The sequence below is a fragment of the Oncorhynchus masou genome, chromosome 2 (genome assembly GCF_036934945.1).
Source record: "Oncorhynchus masou masou isolate Uvic2021 chromosome 2, UVic_Omas_1.1, whole genome shotgun sequence".
In the NCBI taxonomy this organism is placed as follows: Eukaryota; Metazoa; Chordata; class Actinopteri; order Salmoniformes; family Salmonidae; genus Oncorhynchus; species Oncorhynchus masou.
In genome coordinates, this window is record NC_088213.1 from 44,147,271 (window position 1) to 44,166,208 (window position 18,938).

General features: G+C 41.4%; 1 protein-coding gene across 23 annotated transcripts in view; it reads right to left on the reverse strand.

Moving 5' to 3' along the window:
• The window catches only part of LOC135505670 (MAP kinase-activating death domain protein-like), a 72,768-nt gene extending 55,409 nt beyond the window's left edge, over positions 1-17,359 (reverse strand). For all 23 annotated transcript variants that reach the window (XR_010450305.1, XM_064924882.1, XM_064924899.1 and 20 more), the window contains exon 1: positions 17,060-17,359. The gene's annotated coding sequence lies outside the window, so the exon portion shown is untranslated. The remainder of the gene's footprint in view (positions 1-17,059) is intronic.
• Between the last annotated feature and the right edge of the window lie 1,579 nt (positions 17,360-18,938).

The window sequence follows — 18,938 nt, forward strand, 5'->3', positions numbered from 1 at the left end:
CACACATATATTTTAAAGAATTAACCATGGTGACTGTTCGAGGCAAACTAACCAATAAAAGGCTAGATTCTGTGGCTGTGTTATATCCTCGTATGACAGACCTACACTGCTGTGTGTGTGTGTGCATGTCCTTTAGTTACCCCAAAAAGGTACCACTGATGGATAATTAGCTCAGGAGCGCACAGCCAGCGAATCTGGAAAGACCCTTCAGAAGTGGATGAGGCATCAGCATGAGACACTCAGTCAACTGGGCGGGAGCAATCAATCCTGCTGGGATTAGCCTTGCTCTAGAAACAAAGCAAGAGCCCCAATATTCTGTACTAACCTCAAAGTACATTTCAGTTTCAAAACTGTAGAAATTATAAACACCTGCCTAGTACATTTAGAAAGGGAAGAACTGTGAGATTCTGATAAAGGTGTCAGAAACAATAGGATTACTACAAAGCCCAAATCTAAGATGTAAAAATGGTTTTGTTTGTGTTTTAATTAAGAGAAGAGATTTAGAAGCCAATTACTGTTCAAAAAGGACAAAAAAGTGATTTTTGTTGTTGTTGATCTTTTACCTAATGGCGGCGCTCTAAACATGCGCAGATTCACATCGGAACACAGCCATTTTAAAACCACAGGGCTTGTGCAATGTGCCATGCCTTCATTTATATACAGTGCCTTCAGAAAGTATTCACACCCCTTGACTTTTTCCACATTTTGTTGTGTTACAGCCTGAATTTAAAATTGATTAAATTGAGATTGTCACTGGCCTACACAGGCCAGTGAAAGCGGAGTCAAAGCGGAATTATGTTTTAAGAATTTTTTTACAAATTCAATAAGTATTCAACCCCTTTGTTATGGCAAGCCTAAATAAGTTGAGTAAAAACGTGCTTAAAAAGTCACAGACTCACTGTGAGTGCAATAATAGCTTTAAACATGATTTTTGAATGACTACTTCATCTCTCTCTGTACCCCACACATACACTTATCTGTAAGGTCCCTCAGTTGAGTAGTGAATTTCAAACACAGATTCAACCACAAAGACCAGGGAGGTTTTACAATGCCTCGCAAAGGGCACCTACTGCTAGATGAGTAAAATAAAAATAAAAAGCAGACATTGAATATCCCTTTGAGCATTGTGAAGCTATTAATTACACTGTGGATGGTGTATCAGTACATCTAGTAACTACAAAGATACAGGCGTCCTTCCTAACTCAGTTGCCAGAAAGGAAGGAAACCGCTCAGGGATTTCACAATGAGGCCAATGGTGACTTTAGAACAGTTACAGAGTATATTGGCTGTGATAAGAAAAATCTGAGGGTAGAACAACAACATTGTCGTTTCTCCACAATACTAACAGAGTGAAAAGAAGGATAATAATGTTGACTCATCCTATACTTGTATGTGGGCAAAACATGAATTGGAGATAAAAACACCACAAACTTGCATCTCCAACAGACCGTTTCAAATTCTTGCTATATCCTCATTGGGCTAGGCAATCAGCATTCTACTAGCATTAGGGCTGAAACTATTTAGTCGACTGGAAAATGTTTGGTCGACCAAGATTTATTTAGTCGAGCAGTGATGAGTTGGACCACAGAGTGAAGGATAAGCAGCCAACAAGTGCTCAGCATATGTGGGAACTCCTTCAGGACAGTTGGAAAAGCATTCCAGGTGAAGCTGGTTGAGAGAATGCCAAGTGTGTGCAAAGCTGTAATCAAGGCAAAGTGTGGCTACTTTGAAGAATCTCAAATATAAAATATATTTGTACAACACTTTTTGGTCACTACATGATTCCATGTGTCATTTCATAGTTTTGATGTCTTCATTATTATTCTACAATGTAGAAAATATTACAAATAAAGAATGAGTAGCTGTGTCAAATACTGTATATTTAGAGTACATGCCTCAAGTGTTTGAGAGCATGAGATGTAATCCAACTGAAGATTTATGGGGATGTAGCCCAAAGGACAGAGGATATGAAATGTGGAAATAAGCTTTATCCACATCCACCTTAACAACTTCACCAACCCAATGACTAGGACATAGGAATTCAAAACACACGTTGCAATTCAACATGAATCAGGAAATGGACCAGTGAGTTTGTTTTGTATCATCGGCTATAGATCACATTGTGTCACATTCAAACCCCTAGTACTCCTCTTCCAAAACAGCACATTCCGATAAGACAAATACTACTGTAATATAATGAAATACTCTGATTAGATCCTGCTTGTGGAGAATCGCTCGGGTTGCAAGTCTCTCGCAGCTCTCGAACCAGAAAAACTATCAATCTGCCTCGTTGGCAATGAGGTGTAAATGAAGGCATGATTCAGTGATTAGTGCAGACCCTTCTGCTCGTAAAGCATTTTTTTGCTAAGAGGCAAAATAGCTCACAAATCAACCTGTGGACAGAGATTGGAGATTGATAGCTGGGATGACATAGTAAGTTACCAGTAATGGGCCATTTGGATAGTAAATACCACAAGACATAAACATGTCTCCAAGTACAGTTTAGGCTACAGGACAGATTTTAACATACTAAAAGAGACTGAATCAACTTAATGGAGGTGTGTGTCTGACATGTGGAATCGAGGATTGTAGTCTAAAACCAGTGCTACAGCACCCATCAGAGGAGTAACTGGAGAGTCAGGAGACACTACAAACAAAGGTCAACTATAGCCTAATTGACAGACAACCCCAACCCCATCTAGTAGTGTGCGCTCTCAAAGTGGACACTTACCATAGCTCTGTATTATGTTATATTCAACTCCAGTACTTGTCCGTCATAGCTTGTTCTCCATATTCCTTTTAAATAGGGAGCACAATGTGTTTTCAACCCTCATTTCCACCATGACTAATCAAAACGTGTTTTCTCATGGCTCGCTCGTCCCTCATATGGTGAGCAATATGTTTGGAACATCGAATCGCAATAAAATCACAATACATACAGAATTGTGAAAATCACAAGAATCGCAATACATATAGTATCGGCACCTAAGTATCATAATATCGTATTGTGAGGTCCCTGGCAATTCCCAGCTCTAGTGGTTTCCCTGTAATGTTTTAGAAAGCCTACATTAAAATGCCCCAATTAATTACTTTTCTCACCTCACCAGAAGGTGAACTCGTGGCTCAACTGAAGATGCAAAGTATTTCAAATATCTTCTGTTAAAGAAGACTGAATAACAAAAGGAGGTCAGGTACACAGAGAAAACTGAAAATTATTCTAATTAAAACAATATTAGCTACATAGTAAAATATTTGTAAAAATAAATGGTTATTGCCCTGCTGAAAAGATGAATTAATCTTCCAGTGTCTGTTTGAAAGCAGACTAAACCAGGTTTTCCCTCTAGGTTTTTGCCTGTGTTTGGCTCTATTCCATGTCTTTTTATCCTTAAAAAAAAGCATGTCCATTACATGATGCATCCACTGCCATGCTTGAAAATATGAAGAGAGGTGATGTGTTGTGTTTGCCCCAAACATAACGCTTGGTATTGAGGACAAAGTTAATTTCTTTGACATATTTTTTGCAGTTTTACTTTAGTGCCTGCCTGATTGCAAACAGGATGCATATTTTGGAAATAGTTTATTCTGTACAGGCTTCCTTCTTTTCACTCTGTCGTTTAAGTTAGTATTGTGGAGTAACTACAGTGTTGTTGATCCAGCCTCAGTGTTTTCCTATCACAGCCATTAAACGCCGTAAGTGTTTTAAAAAGACACCAATGGCTTCATGCTGACATCCCAGAATGGTTTCCTTCTTCCCCGGCAAATGAGTTAGGAAGGACACCTGTATCTTTGTAGTGACTGCGTGTATTGATACACCATCCAAAATGTAATTAATAGCTTCACCATGCTCAAGGTGATATTCATTGACTTTTTTTTAAACCCATCTACCAATAGGAGCCCTTCTTTGCGGGTCATTGGAAAACCTTCCTGGTCTTTGCGATTGACTCTGGGTTTGAAATTCACTGCTCAACTGAGGGGCCATACAGATAATTATATGTGTGGAGTACAGAGATGAGGTAGTCATTCAAAAATCATGTTTAAAGCTATTATTGCACTCTATTATTATTTACTTTGAAAGGACATTTTTACTCCTGAACTTATTTTAGGCTTGCCATACCTTTCCCATCTAAAAAAAAATAAGGCTGGTTTATAAATGACGTATGCAACACAAAACAGTACGCAAAATGGAGAGCCTGCATTCTTGTGTCAAATTATGAATTGTGGGGCTGCACATGTCTGTGTAGGTTTCCTACGCAAGACCATAGTGTATAGCTACTTGTAGTTCTTCAATGTGTCTGTACATAGGCATATAAACTGTACATAGGCATGTACATATAAACTAGGCTTAAGGCATAATTCATTGAAGAAATATTAGCCTACTGAGTGTGTGAAAAACAAGGTGGATCTGAGAGAAAAATCTAACGTCTTTGCTCAACTGGTCATGTGACCTACTTGCTTCCCAGTCAATCATTTTTTATTCCGCCTACAGCCCTATCGGCCTGAGGTAATAACAGTCAGCATAGTCATCATAGCAACCCAACCCTGCTTTCTTCTTGCTCAGCTGTGTGCCGGCTATTCTTAAATCAGAGAACGTTAGTGAGCAGGGCACCATGTTATCAGTGGCGCCAAAGGTTTTATTATCTAGGCTAATGGACCGTTTTACAAAATATGATGAGGTCAAATTTGTAAATTTACCATGACAGCTACAAAGCAAAAACCAGGAAGAATTTAGCCTATATATGGCTCTGGACAAGGCCTGACCAAATGGCAAGCATCAACAGAAAACCTGACAGGCAAACAAACTTAGCAAAGAACGGAAGAGGACAAGTACCTCAAGTAGACTCAAAGAATAATGTGAACTGGTTCATAAAAAGTGAGGCTGTGATCTAAAATAGGCATAACTGGCCATTCACTGAAAGGTAGCCTAATGTTTGATTAAAGCAGCTCGAGTTCATTCAATTTCCTCAAATGCCGCCCGCGGCTCATTTCTTAAGTTGCTCCTTTCACAATAAAGCCTAATTACCTACCCACAGGCCTGGGATATTGATAAAGCTTAATTGCGTGCTCAATTTCAGGTCATACCCGTACAATATTATGCAGACATCAAAGGCTGGTACAAATAAATGTCCATGGAAGGTTATTCTCAGTCAAAAAAGGCCCACACTGAATTGCCAACAAAGCAACTAGGCATATAACGGTCTAGAATCTTCATTTAAGATGCCACTGCATGTACGTAGGCCTAGCTTTTTTTTTCTCCTATCAATAACAGAGCAAATACTGCCTGAGCCGCCTTCACTGGTTTGTTTACCTTCCTTCTCGGAGTAGCATAATTAACTTACAAATGCGTGGGCGCTAATGCACTAGGGACCTCAGCAGTGAAGTGTCAGCAAATAACAAATCTATGTGGCCGTGTAGAAACTGTGCACGCTTTATATCTTGTTCCCAGTAGCCTTCTTAAAATGGTGATAAAATGTCAGCTCCACCTAGCATCTATAATTCAAACTGGGCTTCGGCTACATCTAGAGCCAGACAACGTGATCATTTAACAAAGTAGTCCAGTGCCTACATCTGGACTACTCAGTGCATTCTGCACTCGAAACTAGATACATTTGCAAGTGGTGCCTTTGAAACTACACCCAGAAAGACAAACACTCCACAACCAGATCAGCTTACAAGTAGCCTATATGTTAAAGTAGGTTGTGTTTGATCTGATGGGTAAAGGCTAGAGGTCGACCGATTATGATTTTTCAACGCCAATACCGATTATTGGAGGACAAAAAAAAAAGCCGATACCGATTAATCGTCCGATATATAAAAAATAAATGTAAAAAAAAATTCACACACACACATATTTTTGTAATAATGACAATTGCAACAATACCGAATGAACAATGACCACTTATTTTAACTTAATATAATACATGTTATGGGCTTTTGGATGGGTGTTCTTAAGGTGATTCCACAGGTTGGTGGTATGTTTTGATTTAGCCGTTGCTGACCACATGCTTACATCTTTATCACAAATAAGACACCTTGCTTTCCCTGGTGCCAATTCCATGTAATAGTCCCACACTGGTGCTCTGCTTTTCTCTGCCATCTGTAAAACACACACACAGCTCTGAAGTGACAATGATACTGAGGAGTCTGCTTAGGAGACAAATACTCTCAACTGTTTGAGTTACCTGTGATGAATGTTGAAAAGAAAAACTGTCATTTCTACATGCAGGAAAGCCTATTTTAATAATGGGCATGGTAAGAATTGACTACTAAAATGCGAGTCATAATTCCCATGACACCTTGTAGCAAAATCTGAAAAGCGGTTCCTTCATTGATTTATTCCATAGGATATTTTTAGATTCACTTAAAATAAGGTCTGCGTTTCGTGTAGGCTTACACCACCTTGCCAATTTTATAATTGTGTAGATATCCATAGGACAAGGTAATTCTGATCAATATTGGCTAAATATAAGCGAAGATAAAAAAAAAAATTGTAGAGTGGATTTATAAAAAAATATGTTGATAAACGTTACCTTATCCTAGTGAGATTTACATGGTCATTGATTGATTGATTGTTTTTTTACAAGATAAGTTTAATGCTAGCTAGCAACTTACCTTGGCTTCTACTGCATTCGAGTAACAGGCAGTCTCCTCGTGGAGTGCAATGTGAACATGTGGTTGGAGCGTTGGACTAGTTAACTGTAAGGTTGCAAGATCAGCCATTCCAATTAAATCGGTCGACCTCTAGTAAAGGCATCCTCAAATATCAGCCTACTAGGCCTAAGTGCTCAGCAAAAAAAGAAATAGCCACGGAGAATGAAATAAAAGCACCACACCGTCTGCATAGTGTGTGTGCCCGGAGATGGAGACATGAAACGCAGGCTGTTCGTGCCATTCATTTGCTAACAGTTTGCCAATTAGATTGGCTATGGCTGAAACAGCCTGTCGCACACAACAGACTGCAAAAGACTGAAATTCAGACGCTGAATTTCAATGACTCGGGGGCCTAGACAACAGTTACAAAATAATTAAAACCTGTACAAGAAACAAGCTACCATTAGGCTGCCTTCCTCCAACTGGATTCAACTAGGGATGCACGACATACAACTCAAAAGACAAAATCCATTAAAGCCAAGATAATAGAATTCATTGCCCTTGACAATCAACCGTTCTCCGTCATGGGTAATGTTGGATTTATTTGGACCCTTTTCCACATTGAAGAATAATAGTGAAGACATCAAAACTATAAAATAACACATATGGAATCATGTAGTAAGCAACAACAAAAAAGAAGTGTTAAATCAAAATATATTTTTATATTTGAGATTCTTCAAATAGCCTTGATGACAGCTTTGCACACTCTTGGCATTCTCTCAACCAGCTTCATGGAGGTAGTCACATGGAATGTATTTCAAGGTGTGCCTTGTTAAAAGTTCATTTGTGGAATTTATTTCCTTCTTAATGCATTTGAGCCAATCAATTGTGTTGTGACAAGGTAGGGGGTATACAAAAGAAAGCCCTATTTGGTAAAAGACAAAGTCCATATTATGGCAAGAACAGCTCAAATAAGCAAAGAGAAACAACAGTCCATCATTACTTTAAGATAAGGTCAGTCAATATGGAAAACTTCAAGAACTGTGTTAGTATCTTCAAGAGGGTTTGGCAGATGACAGGGGAACGCATCGTACCATCTGTAAAGTTTGGTGAAGGAAGAATAATAGTCTGAGGATTTTTTCCATGGTTTATGCTAAGGTCCCTTAGTTCCAGTTAAGGGAAATCTTAATGCTATAGCATACAATGACATTCTAGACAATTCTGTGCTTCCAACATTGTGGCAACAGTTTGGGGAAGCCCTTTCCTGTTTCAGCATGACATTGCACAAAGCGAGGTCCATACAGAATTGGTTTGTCGAGATCGGTGTGGAAGAACTTGACTGGCCTGCACAGAGCCCTGACCTCAACCACATCTGGGAGGAATTGGAACACCGACTGCGCCGCCAGGCCTAATCGTCCAACATCAGTGCCCGACCTCACTACTGCTCATAGCTGAATGGAACCAAGTCCCGACAGCAATGTTCCAACATTTACCGGAAAGCCTTCCCAGACGAGTGGAGGCTGTTATAGCAGCAAAGTGGGGACCAACTCCATATCAATGCTCATGCCTTTGGAATTAGATGTTTGACGGGCAAGTGGCCACATACTTTCGTTCATGTAGTGCATGTCTGCTAAATGACTTAAATGTAAATGTAATGTCTGCTGCAGAGAGAGAGAGCATGACAAAATGAGTTTTTATCAGTCACGGAAACAAAAGTGCTGAAAACATGTTGGCTAACCATTTAAAAAGAAGATGAATAACAAGCTATAAGATGAAAAATAGTTCTGGAGCAGGTACAACTGACTAGCGCTAACTAACGCTCCCTAGCAAAAAATATATATACACTGCTCAAAAAAATAAAAGGGAACACTTAAACAACACAATGTAACTCCAAGTCAATCACACTTCTGTGAAATCAAACTGTCCACTTAGGAAGCAACACTGATTGACAATAAATTTCACATGCTGTTGTGCAAATGGAATAGAGGAACAGGTGGAAATTATAGGCATTTAGCAAGACACCCCCAATAAAGGAGTGGTTCTACAGGGGGTGACCACAGACCACTTCTCAGTTCCTATGCTTCCTGGCTGATGTTTTGGTCACTTTTGAATGCTGGCGGTGCTTTCACTCTAGTGGTAGCATGAGACGGAGTCTGCAACCCACACAAGTGGCTCAGGTAGTGCAGCTCATCCAGGATGGCATATCAATGCGAGATGTGGCAAGAAGGTTTGCTGTGTCTGTCAGCGTAGTGTCCAGAGCATGGAGGCACTACCAGGAGACAGGCAAGTACATCAGGAGACGTGGAGGAGGCCGTAGGAGGGCAACAACCCAGCAGCAGGACCGCTACCTCCGCCTTTGTGCAAGGAGGAGCACTGCCAGATCCCTGCAAAATGACCTCCAGCAGGCCACATATGTGCATGTGTCTGCTCAAATGGTCAGAAACAGACTCCATGAGGGCCCGACGTTCACAGGTGGGGGTTGTGCTTACAGCCCAACACCGTGCAGGACGTTTGGCATTTGCCAGAGAACACCAAGATTGGCAAATTCGCCACTGGCGCGCTGTGCTCTTCACAGATGAAAGCAGGTTCACACTGAGCACATGTGACAGACGTGACATAGAGTCTGGAGATGCCGTGGAGAACGTTCTGCTGCCTGCAACATCCTCCAGCATGACCGGTTTGGCGGTGGGTCAGTCATGGTGTGGGGTGGCATTTCTTTGGGGGGGCCGCACAGTCCTCCATGTGCTCGCCAGAGGTAGCCTGACTATCATTAGGCCCTGGGTTCCTCTCAATGCAAGACAATGCTAGACCTCATGTGGCTGGGGTGTGTCAGCAGATCCTGCAAGAGGAAGGCATTGATGCTATGGACTGGCCCGCCCATTCCCCAGACCTGAATCCAATTGAGCACATCTGGGACATCATGTCTCGCTCCATACACCAACACCACAGACTGTCCAGGGGTTGGCGGATGCTTTAGTCCAGGTCTGGGAGGAGATCCCTCAGGAGACCATCCACCACCTCATCAGGAGCATGCCCAGGTGTTGTAGGGAGGTCATACAGGCACGTGGAGACCACACACACTACTGAGCCTCATTTTGACTTGTTTTAAGGACATTACATCAAAGTTGGATCAGCCTGTAGTGTGGTTTTCCACTTTAATTTTGAGTGTGACTCCAAATCCAGACCTCCATGGGTTGATAAATTTGACTTCCATTGATAATTTTTCTGTGATTTTGTTGTCAGCACATTCAACTATGTAAAGAAAAAAGTATTTAATAAGAATATTTCATTCATTCATTCAGATCTAGGATGTGTTATTTTAGTGTTCCCTTTATTTTTTGAGCAGTATACATATATGCACACACACACACAGAGAGAGAACAACATTCCTAGTTACAGTTCCTATAAGTAAATCATTCAATTGAAATGAATTCATTAGGCACTAATCTATGGATTTTATATGACTGGGCAGGGTCGCAGCCATGGATGGGCATAGCCCCACCAACATGTGAGACAGGCTCAGCCAATCAGAATTAATTTTCCCTCACAAAAAGGGCTTCATTACAGACATAAATAATCCCCAGCACTCCCCACTCAGACGACCCCGCAGGTGAAGAAGTCGTATGTGAAGGTCCTGGGCTGGCGTAGTTACATGTGGTCTGCGGTTGAGAGGCCAGTTGGACATACTGCCAAATTATCTAAAATAATGTTGAGTGGTTAATTGTTAGAGAAATTAACATTAAATTATTTGGCAACAGCTCTGGTAGACATTGCTGCAGTCAGCATGCCAATTGCACGCTCCCTCAAAACTTAAGACATCTGTGGCATTGTGTGTGTTGTGTGACAAAACCACACATTTTAGAGTGGCCTTTTATTGTCCCCAGCATAAGGTGCACCCGTGTAATGATCCTATTGTTTAATCAGCTTCTTGATATGCTGCACCGGTCAGGTGGATGTATTATCTTGGCAAATGAGTAATGCTCACTAACAGGGATGTCAACAAATTTGTGCATAAAATTTGAGAGAAATAAGCGTTTTGTGCATATGGTACTTTTCGGGGATCTTTATTTCAGCTCATACAACCAACACTTTACATGTTGCATTTAGATTTTTGTTCAGTGTATATAAAAATAAATCGATACTTTGACTCCAAGTATCAATATAAATTAGTCCAAAATAATATTGTGATATGTAACTATGAATCCCCCCCCCTAGCAAATTCTGTCTGGAAATGCCACATAGCTAAACTGATAAAGAAATGTCCTTTTGATTGGAAAATGTATTGTTTTATGTTTACAGTTAGGGCCTAGCTGGGCCAGTCATTTCTGTCCAATATATAGCAAAAAACATTTAACTGCCACCTTCAGTATGCCACATTTAATGACAACACCATAGTTTTTATATCTGGCCTGGACGTGAAGGCCCCCTGTGCTGCCATCCTGTTAGAAGGTAACATATTATTTTATTACAATGGTTAAATTGGATTTTCATTGTGTTCAATGGTGTTATTTGCCCCCTAGTGGATGTTTCTGGTACTTAGAAAGACTACGCAAACAGGAAGTAGAGAATTTGTTCTGCACGCATAGAAGCAGCTACAAACAGCTACAAACAACGCTACGGTGCAGGTCTTTCAATGTAGTTATTTCTTGTCATGCTTCAGCCTTGGAAAATATTGTAAGTTCGATTCAAGCATTTAGCGAATGATGATAATCTTGTTATTGATAGAGTTGCTTACATATCAATGTTGGTTGGTTGCATTTACTCACAAATTGCAATGCCTTTCATGTATGTCGTTAGCTGTATTACTTTGTTGTGCGTCATGCAAACTAATTGTAAAATATACAATACTGTAGTTGTTACTGTTCCTAGTGTAATACGCTTTGTTATTCTACATAAATGGTTGTACATTATTAGAGTAATGAAAGGAGACAATTACCATATGAGTAACAATTAGATATATGGTTTGGCATCATGCCAGATGCATGGTACCTTAGCACATGCTTTGTATTTATGCAACTTCAAATGTATAATGTACAGCTACAGTGTGTCGGTGTGAATTGAATACTAAAGTATATTCTTTTCTGTATTTTGCAGTTTCACAACATAAACGTTTTCAATATATTCACGCCTTGGGAGTTTTATTGAAGACTTAGTTGTTAGCTATCTGTCTAGTTTTGCATGGGAACGCAACTCAAGGGCAGAATACCCCCAGCATCAACATACAGAGCTCACAACATACACAATTTCCCCACCAAAACCAACAACCTTCTTCACTATGCATTGTCTACGTCACTGTGTACACTATGCGTTGCATGCCAGGTTTCAATAGCTGCACAATTTTGTGACATATTGAAATAGAGTTATTGAAAATACACATTTTAGGGTAGGGGTATCAGAGCTAGAGCTCCAGGTCAAAGTTTACCAATGCAACAGCAACACTGGCAAAACACAAGATACACTGTAAACCTCTCAGCTGCCTCATCTGACAAGAGGTGAGACCTGGGTCAAGCAATCAAAGCCTTCCTTTCTTGGAGAGCAGGCTAGCGTAATGACTGAGCCATGTGGGAGAAAGCAGACCCCCACAAATCAAATCATCTTCACAGGCTAAATAATGGCACAGGTTAAGGCAACAGCTGAATCTGGTCAGAGCTGTCTACTCTGCAGGAGGCACTGACTGGTTATGTAAGCATTGGGGGGAGGTATGATTCACACAACATGCAAACCAACTATTACCAGTAACACTGAACTGCAACCAAGATGGAAAGGATGTAACCTATTGCAGTGGCCTCACATTTTTAAAATAGCCAGATTGCCCCTTTATTGGACAAGACAACGTCTTGATAGTTTTGCTGAGAACAAACTAAAACTGCAGAAAGACACCTAGAAACATTAAAACATAGGTACACAAAAGTGCTGTACAGTTGGGAATATTCTGAAGTACTGCATTTTCACCATTCACTGGAAATTGGTGCCCTTGAATGTGTTTCGAAACATGAAAATGACTCCATCACACCAGCTGGCTGGCCATGGTCTCAAAGTAAATAAACAAATGTGGCTCTCTCTCTCTTGGTCCCTAAAGGGACAGATCTTGATGTTGTGGCTAGTGTGTCAGCATTCAGACATAGGCCTAATATAGTTTAAAAAAGGTTAAATTAAAAAACATTAAAAACACAATATTATGCCTTTATCAAATGAAGAAGACACCGACTAGTACAAGCAAAACTGCTTGAGGAGTACTCATGAAAGTATTTAAGCTATAGGCTTGAGCTTCTTTCTCATTCTTGCAATGTCATCATAATTTGCCTGACGTGCAACTGTAGCTCGACAGTTCAAGACCGTGTCCTTTGCTCCAGCCTGCCTTCGCCATCGTTGACAGAACTGCGGGAGAGCAGTGCCCGACAGGCGGGGGCCAAATACACCTTCTACTGGTGTCCTAGCTATTGTTAGCACTCGGTGTCCTTCACTGAACACCTGCCCTCGTCTTTGATAACAGAACTGCGGGAAAACAGTGCCAGACAGGAGGGAGTGACGTACAGTCTACCTGTGTGCTAGCTAGCGACCTTTCCCACCTGCTGTGTACAGGAGTCCTAGCTAGCTAAAGGGCTCACCCAGTGTCCTTCGCTCCTGCCTGCCGAACACCTGCCCTCGCCATCGTTAACAAAACTGCCGGAAAGCTGTGCCCAATCAGGGATGCAAACTGGTGAGGGCCCAAAACGGTGACACTTTTTTTCTTCTTCACTGAAACATGCAAAAAAATCCCTAGCTAATTAAACAACAAAGCATATGCTCTACATGCTCTGTCCGTGTGTGTAAAATAGAAAGTGGTTCATGTGAACCTAACTCACAGCTGAAACATTTAAAGGAAGCAATACAATGTTATTTGTTGCCTAGACTTTACTACACATGACACTAAAGTCTTGAGAAAAAACATTACACTAATATTGCAGTTAGCCATGACAGCCTTTATAATAGAATGCTTATGACCATACACATCTAAATATTGCACTTGGAGAAAAAAACGTCTTAAAGTTGAAATAGAATGAAACAAACAGGCATTCTATTTTGCTCTATTATAGTGGCAACTATAGTAGACATCGATTAAGTGCACAAGGCTACATGTGTGCAAAAAAATAACATTCACACAGTAAAAAATGGAATACTCCCCACTCACTCCAACCAGGCCCAGCTCCAGCTACACTTGATCCCTGAATCCACTTGTTAAAACCTGTTGCGACTATTTTCATTTTTGGGGAAAGAAATGTTCCCGTTTTAAAAGGGATATTTTGTCAGGACAAGTTGCTAGAATATGCATATAATTGACAGCTTTGGATAGAAAACACTAACTTTTCCAAAACTGTAAAGATATTGTCTGTGAGTAGAACAGAACTGATGTTGCAGGCGAAAGCCCGAGAAAAATCCAATTTGCAAGTGCCCCATATTTTGAAAGCGATATAATTTGATTTGCTTTTCTGATTTTCGTGACAAGGTTGCATGCTGCTAGCAAGGCATAATGCTATGCTAGTCTATGATAAACTTACACAAATGCTTGTCTAGCTTTGGCTGTAAAGCATATTTTGAAAATCTGAGATGACAGGGTGATAAACAAAAGGCTAAGCTGTGTTCCAATATATTTCACTTGTGATTTTCATGAATAGGAAGATTTTCTAGGAAGATTTATGTCCGTTGCGTTATGCTAATTAGTGTCAGGCGATGAATACGCTCCCGGACCCGGGATGTGGAGTCACAAGAAATTAAACAAGCAACGCCTCATTTTCACCTAATTCTCTCATCCTGAAAATGAACCACAATATTATTGTAGAGGGAAAACATTAGTTCACAGATAGTAGTTAGTTAGCGAGTTTGCTAGTCAACATTTTACAGATTGCCAGGGTCCAGTAAGCAACTAAGGCGTTATAACTTGAGGAACAGCAAGGAGTCGTAACGTTATACCAGTTAATACTATAGCAAATTGGTTAGGTTACTAATGTAAGCTCATCTGATGTTGTAACATTAGCTAGCTAACGTTAGCTACCTGACTTTATTAGCCAGCTAATTTTCACACCATAAACTCAATTATTTGATCAGTGAAGTTGGCTAATGTTGCTCAACATTTCTCTGGCTAGCTAACGGAGAATTCGATCCAGCTAACGTAAACTCACCCCATTCCGTACAAATGTGCGCAACCGCAACATTCAAACGAGGCTACAAAGAAAACTAATGGGACTGTAGCGATTGTGTTGATGTCAAAATCGGGGGTGTGAACAAGGTTTCTATTCAAGCGTTGATTGACATGGTAATGGCTCTATAGTATTGGAGAAAAGTTTTAAAAAACGGACCCTCCGTTACATCATGGCGTGTCATGTCGTAACGTACAGCACGCATAAAGCATCTATTTCTGTCTTACAATCTTGCTCCACCAGGTGTAGCACTTCTCTAAACCTTTAAAAACAAGAAATGGACAGTGACGGGGGTAAGGGGGGATTCCTAGTCATTTTTTTTGCGTCATCATTGCATGCCATCATTCTCAAAGCTGCTGTTTACTTCTAAGATCACTTTAGCACCGCCCTAAAAACCCTATTCAAATTCGACACAAACCTTCAAATAGGTATGCAATGACACATTATATAAACTCTTTACAGTGTTTTATTTACATTTTAGAGGCAATAAGGTGATAGGTTGTACAGATCAGGTGAAAAAATGCAATTTTCCCACACGCGATCTCTCCTTCTCACTATCACGCATTAGTTTTGCTTCCCCGCCCGCCATTTTTAAAAAGACCCAACGGGGCTCATTGCCTGCTTGAATTATGCAGAATTCTGTTAGAATGGGGAGAAATTGTGCTTTACAATGGTATTGACATTACAGTTGATCTGGAAGTATTTCGTTTTTGGGGCGTTAAAGTAAGGGCAATTATACTGACCAAGGCGATGTACGAGTTTAAGCAAGTTTACGTTAGCAGGATAGTTAACAATGCTAACAATACTTGTTCCACCACACCTCCCTCACCCCAAACCTTCCAAATGCCAGTTGTTTTTCAGTTACAGCTCATGAAGTACGCTTCATCACCTTCTCACCCCTCCATGGACAGACTTTACACCTACCTCCTTGTTATCATTCAGGGGACGTGCTGCTGTAAATGGCAAACTGCCGTCCTACTCTCTGCTGTCTTTCCAGAGCACGCGATGATGCTGTAACAAGCAAATTGGTTGTCTCTTCTCTCTTCAGTCGCGTGCTGTATTCTGCTCTTATGTGAACGATTGGCTGAGCCTTGGATACAGACAATATTGCTACAAACGCACATCACTCGTCGTATCTACACGAACACGTATGTCCCCTATTTTGGATTCTAAACGGCAAATTTCTCCAAAAGGTGACTACTTTGCATCCCTGCCGATAGGCGGGGGCAATGGACACCATCTACCTAGTGATGCTACGTTTGATACTGGAGCGCAGAGGCACACGTCGAAATTGGCAAGTGTACTTCAAAGCAGGGTGCCGATGTCTGTATCAATTTATCAGAAGCATGTGATCAATGTCATCCGAAGCTTCGTTTTGTTGAACAACCACCTGATCGGTTTGGCAGAAGACAAAAAGGCTACTTTGCACACACGCCACAGGATGTGGGACGTCATCTATAATAATTTGGCTGCTCTAAATTCTTTTGACCAGCAGGTGCCAATAGTAAGCGTGTTGGTCAAAGACTCGAGTAACGGACCTATTTGACAGAATTGAGTGAAAAGCCTCAATGCTTCAGGGAGCTTAGTTTCCCGTCACCAGCTAAGGATTGTTGCCCCGTCACTTCTTCCGTGGGGTTTATCAGAGGTTGGCATCCAATGTTATGGTGCATTACCGCCACCTACTGTACTGAAGCCCCCCCATCCCACTCCCGCCTCTGTACCAGCTTAAAAACGGACCAATAGAAGTATACAGAGGGGTTCCTGCTAATGCAGGAACGCCCCAAATTGCGGGTCGTAATGGCGCCCTTCTCGGCAAGCTACACATAGCCTGATTTGCTGGCTCGATAGAGCTAAACTATGACACTACCTCACGCTGTCTTGACGGAATAAGGAAGACAGTGGTGAAGGTGACTTAAATTATGTGAAACGGAAAAGTTACCTCCAAATGGTTGACAAGTCCCGTGTTTAATTACAATAAGGACGTGGATATTATATCTACAACGACCCGCATGTAATTGTTGTTCCAGTGTTAAGCACCATCTATATTCAGCGTCCTTCAGGACAGGTACAGAGCAAACCCAACTCCATCACTTATACGTACGTCACGAGTGCATTAGCTAACAGCTACCGTAAGTAGCTAGCTATCGTAAGTAGCGAACTGTCTATCTTTAAGTTTGTTTACTATGGCAAGTAACATAATATTTGGTCGATCTGTACTCATTGACGTTGTCACATTTGTGATGGTTGTGAAATGATCAACCAAGGTGCGAATTGAAAATGCAAGAACATCTTACCTAGCAGTGTTAGCTAGGTGGCTAGCAATACTCGCTAGCTGTCGTCGGCCTGGTATGTTGTTGGTGGTAGAAAGAAAGCCAGTGAGGAGATGAATTGAGACGTATTTCAAATAGCGAGATGTAATAAGTATCCTGGATCCATTTTCCAGAGATGGCGATTCAACAGCTCTTCAATGTGTATTTTTAAATCCACGCCTAATTTTAGCCTGTGAAATGCTAGTTTGCTTGCACACGAATGATTATTCGCATAAAACCCGTCTTCATAACATTTCCTCCAGATCATCTGCAGGGACAGGGGTTCCGCGGGTGGGGGCAGACTGAATTTGCGGTTTGTCTTCAAAATAAAAGTCCCTCATTGAAAGCGATGCAAACGGACACAGTTGAATCATATCAAGTCATATGTGGACAATATAATGTTAAACAAGGTGGGCATGTTATATACATATAACAATCAGTTGAAATCGCACAGTGGATGTATTAGACTTCATAATTGCATTGGGGGCATACTTATCTGTACAGCCTTAACTATGGCTTGTGGTTCAATCACATGGGGCATCAGTCCACTCAGTGACACCCACAGAACAACTGTGAATAGTTTACACAAATATTAGTATCATAGCTCTTATTGTAGGACCTTGACTTTGGGCTTAGTCAGCCTACTGTATATTTACCTCCAGCAGGCCACAAATGTGCATGTGTCTGCTCAAACGGTCAGAAACAGACTCCATGAGGGTGGTATGAGGGCCCGACGTCCACAGGTGGGGGTTGTGCTTACAGCCCAACACCGTGCAGGACGTTTGGCATTTGCCAGAGAACACCAAGATTGGCAAATTCGCCACTGGCGCCCTGTGCTCTTCACAGATGAAAGCAGGTTCACACTGAGCACGTGACAGAGTCTGGAGACGCTGTGGAGAACGTTCTGCTGCCTGCAACATCCTCCAGCATGACCGGTTTGGCGGTGGGTCAGCCATGTGCTCGCCAGAGGTAGCCTGACTGCCATTAGGTACCGAGATGAAATCCTCAGACCCCTTGTGAGACCATATGCTGGTGCGGTTGGCCCTGGGTTCCTCCTAATGCAAGACAATTTACATTTTACATTTAAGTCATTTAGCAGACGCTCTTATCCAGAGCGACTTATGCTAGAACTCATGTGGCTGGAGTGTGTCAGCAGTTCCTGCAAGAGGAAGGCATTGATGCTATGGACTGGCCCGCCCGTTCCCCAGACCTGAATCCAAATGAGCACATCTGGGACATCATGTCTCGCTCCATCCACCAACACCACGTTGCACCACAGACTGTCCAGGAGTTGGCGGATACTTTAGTCCAGGTCTGGGAGGAGATCCCTCAGGAGACCATCCGCCACCTCATCAGGAGCATGCCCAGGTGTTGTAAGGAGGTCATACAGGCACGTGGAGGCCACACACATTACTGAGCCTCATTTTGACTTGTTTTAAGGACATTACATCGAAGTTGGATCAGCCTGTAGTGTGGTTTTCCACTTTAATTTTGAGTGTGACTCCAAATCCAGACCTCCATGGGTTGATAAATTTGACTTCCATTGATCATTTTTGTGTGATTTTGTTGTCAGCACATTCAACTATGTAAAGAAAAAAGTATTTAATAATATTTCATTCATTCAGATCTAGGATGTGTTATTTTAGTGTTCCCTTTATTTTTTTGAGCAGTGTATATTAGCGGTGTAGCTCTTATTGCAGGACATTGACTGTGGGAAATCACTTCAGTACAATATGAATATGCACAATAGGCTGACAGGGGAAGTGATTTCCCACAGTCAAAGTCCCGCAATATGAGCTATGATATTGCATCCACAGTTATGTTCTGTGGATGCCACTGTATGGACTGATACCCAACTTCATTG